Genomic DNA, 3,812 nt, shown 5'->3' on the forward strand with positions numbered 1-3,812 from the left:
AATGTAACTGCTGCTGCTGCTAAGTTGCTTCAGTCGTGTCCAACTCTGTGTGACCCCATAGATGGCAGCCCACCAGGCTCCCCCGTCCCTGGGATTCTCCGGGCAAGAACACTGGAGTGGGTTGCCATTTCCTTCTCCAGTGCATGAAAGTGAAAAGTGAAAGTGAAAGTGAAGTAACTCAGTTGTGTCCGACTCAGCCCACCAGGCTCCTCCATCCATGGGATTTTCCAGGCAAGAGTACTGGAGTTGCAATGTAACAAGGGATCTAATAACAGCAAATAAGGTTTTATAATGGTGTGCATCATTAAAATCCACTTATGTAAAACAGAATATGCAGAAGGAGATGCTTGGGAGGAGTCAGCAAAATATTAACAGTGGCCATGGCAGGTTATGTTTTCCAAGAATGGACGCAGCAACATTTCCGTCCCACATGCTTTTGAAGGACTTGTCACTTCCTCATCAAGAGGTGGAGTCTGAGGCCCTTCCCCTGAACCTGGAGGACTGTGGGGGTGGCTTTGACCAACAGAGGATCCCAGAGTGGTGCTGCATGATCCCTGAGGCTCTTAGAAAACCCTGTACACTTTCCTGTAGCACTGTCTCAAGAATGCACTCTGGGGCCTGAATTAGCATGGAAGTAGTCCCTCTACTCTGAGGTCGCCCTGCTGGAGAGACCACAGAGAGTCAGAGAGAGACGCACAAGGTATCCCGGGTGTTTCAGCCAACAAGCCTCTGAGTCTCCTGCCAGGCACCCGCCACAGGAGGGAGTGAGACTCTGGCTGATATCCTAGCCTCAACACTGATGGCAAAAATGTCACGTTTCACAGCTCTAAGTGAAAATTGCCTGGTTGTCTTCAGTCAATTCCTAGAACTCTGAGACACAACAATCAAATGACTACTATTATTTTAAGCCCCTTACATTTGGGGTTTGTTATACAGCAGCATGTAACCAAAATGGTGGTTTTGTTTCATGGGTAAAGTGATTAATACTATATCTATTAATACTATGATATTAATAATATCATTTTAACATTTTACAGTGACTATCACTCTAGGAAGAAATAGAGCACTTTTTAAATTTAATTTTAAGGAATAAAGGCTGTCTTGCGTACTAAACCATCATGCCAGAATCTTCTAGGTTGCATAAACATCAGTTAGGCAGAGATATAAGTTTCTCTCTTTATTGTGATTCCATTAAGCCCATATTTGATGGAATAAGAACAGTGATGATCAGATCTTGCTCATTTGGTTTGAATTGTGCCTCATCCCTGTGGACCTGTCCTGGACCTCTGTTACTTCTGTCTTATAGATCCTACAGAAGGTGTATTCATTCTAAGATATCGCTCCATCTGCAGTGAGTAATGGGGAAGTTGGCTGGTTAGAAATAGATTTAAGTGCAGGTTGGGAGTTTTTTGAGAAATTAAATTAAGATCAAGTTTAGGACACAAAAGACAACTAATTAAGAAGATAAGGAATCACAAACTTTTATGAAAACCTTGACAATTTTTACAGAAGAAAGACATAAATCTGTACTTAAATTCTTATATTTCCCTGAATCATTCCTCTGTCATTTTCAGGGAACATCTATTATAAACCTTCTATTCACCAGGCTCTAAGTCTGGCCCTGGGACTAAAAGAATGAATAATTCACAGTCTCTGCCTTTAATGCACTCACAAACTAAAGAGAGAAACTGAAAAAAAAAATTAAGGATTTTTAAGACTTGAGAAGCAAAGATGGCATTTAATCAATAATTCATCTCATTAGATTTAGAAAGCATAAATATTTTGTGCAAGAGACAGACAACCAAATTTTATAACATTCTTGTTCTTTTGTGTTCACTATCCCTGAGAAAAGCAAATTTAATCTTTCTGAATAAATTAATAGAAAACCTTGCCATCTAAGTGTAAGTAACACAATTGCAAGAGAAATATCTGGGGGAAAAAAATCGATACATTGAGTAGAAATGATTTGTAAAACTTAATGCATAAAGTGTCAGGAAATATTTGTTATTTCTTCACCAAACAAATGTTTTTTGAGTACATAGTGAGTCAAAGGGAAATGGCAGCAGCGTTGCTTTCCTGGCTGTTGCTTCGTTGTACATGAGCTAGATGATGGGCTCACAGTGCTGGCTTTCATACGCGGGGACAGGAAGGCCTGTGACAGGAAAAGTGAGGTCAGGCGACAGACAGTGTCACAGGTGGAAACAGCTATTTTAAGTAAGGAAGTTCAGGGGTTGAGGAAGGCTTGTTTCAGGTATTTGAGCTGAGAATTGAATAAAATTAGGGAGTGGCCATGACAAGATCTGGAAAAACACATTCCAAGAAAAGGGAAGAGCAGATCCTTTAATAAATAAATAAAGATCCTGATATGAGACCATGTCTGATATATTGAAGGGATTGTAAGTGCGTAGGACTAGGGGGAAGGGGAGGTAAGTATAGTCCTGGAGGCAGTTGGTGCCCAACCTGGTTGAATTTTGGAGGTCATGACAAAGAGTCTGAATTTTATTCAAATACCTCAAGCACTTAAAGCCATGAGATGAGATGAAACTACCCAAGGAGTGGCCTCAGAGGGAGAGTAGGGCCTATGACTAAGTCCTGGATGCCTCTGATATTCAGAAATAAGGAGCCAGCAAAGGAGGCTGAGGACAGCAGCCCCGGAGGCAGGAGACAGAACAGAGTCAGGAAGATGGAGGAAGGAAGTGAGAGCTCTTCCAAAGAAAGGGGGGATCAACTGTTTCAAATACCACAGGGGCCACCATCACTCCTGAAACCACACATCCTCATCTGCCCTCTTCAGTCCATGCTGCTCTCATCCTTAGCCATCTCCCCACCACATCTACATCCTCAGGGTTGAATTCAGATTGGGAATGCCCCCTTCAGAACATATTTCTCAGAAGATGGAAACATCTCAGATTTCTCATTTGCCTCTGTCTTCCTTCCATGGCTTATGTCTCTCTCTGTAGTCTCTTTTTAACAGAGGAATTTAGATGACTCAGAACGACAAATCCCATTTAAAACTGGCCTATGGCTTCAGGCAATACCCTTGGTGACCATTTTTAACCAGCCAAGAATACTCAGGAACATCCTCTGCTTTCTTTGACAATAAAAGTATTAGTACACTGCAATAAGTATGGTTTCTCTCAGAGAAAATTAACACTATTTACATTTCAAAAGCAATCCATTTAATTTACCACATTAATAAGCAAAAAATTAAACTGTTTGATCATTCTAGTGGATGCAGAAATTGATTTTGGACAAAACCTAGTATTCATCCCTGATTTTAGGGGGAAAAAAACAACAACTCTTAACGAACTAAGAATCAGAAGGAACTCCCTTAACCTGGTAAAAAGTCATCTGTGCATAATGAAAGCCGAGAGACTGAAGATTTCCCTAAGGTCAAGAACAGGAAAGGGATTTTCATTCTCATCACTTCTCTTCAATACTTTATTAGAAGTGAATAAGTCAGCCAGAGAAAGACAAATATTATCTGATCTCACTTATAAGTAGAATCTAAAAAACTCAAACTCACGGAAATAGATATTTGTGGCTTCCAGAGGCAAGGGATAGAGGGTGGGGGCACTGGAGGTGAGGATGAAGGGTGGGGGAACTGGGGTGGGGTGGTCAAAAGGCACAGGCTTCCAGTTGTAAGACAAATAAGTCCTGGGATGTAATGCGCAACATGTTGACTACAGTTAGCGATACTGTTCTGTATATTTGAAAGTTGCTAGTAGACTACATCTTACACGTTCTCATCACAAGGAAAAACTTTTGTAACTATGTCAGGTGATGGATGTTAAGTAATTGTAGCAATCATT

The sequence above is a fragment of the Bison bison genome, unplaced genomic scaffold, assembly GCF_000754665.1.
Source record: "Bison bison bison isolate TAMUID 2011002044 unplaced genomic scaffold, Bison_UMD1.0 scf7180017858915, whole genome shotgun sequence".
Classification (NCBI taxonomy): domain Eukaryota; kingdom Metazoa; phylum Chordata; class Mammalia; order Artiodactyla; family Bovidae; genus Bison; species Bison bison.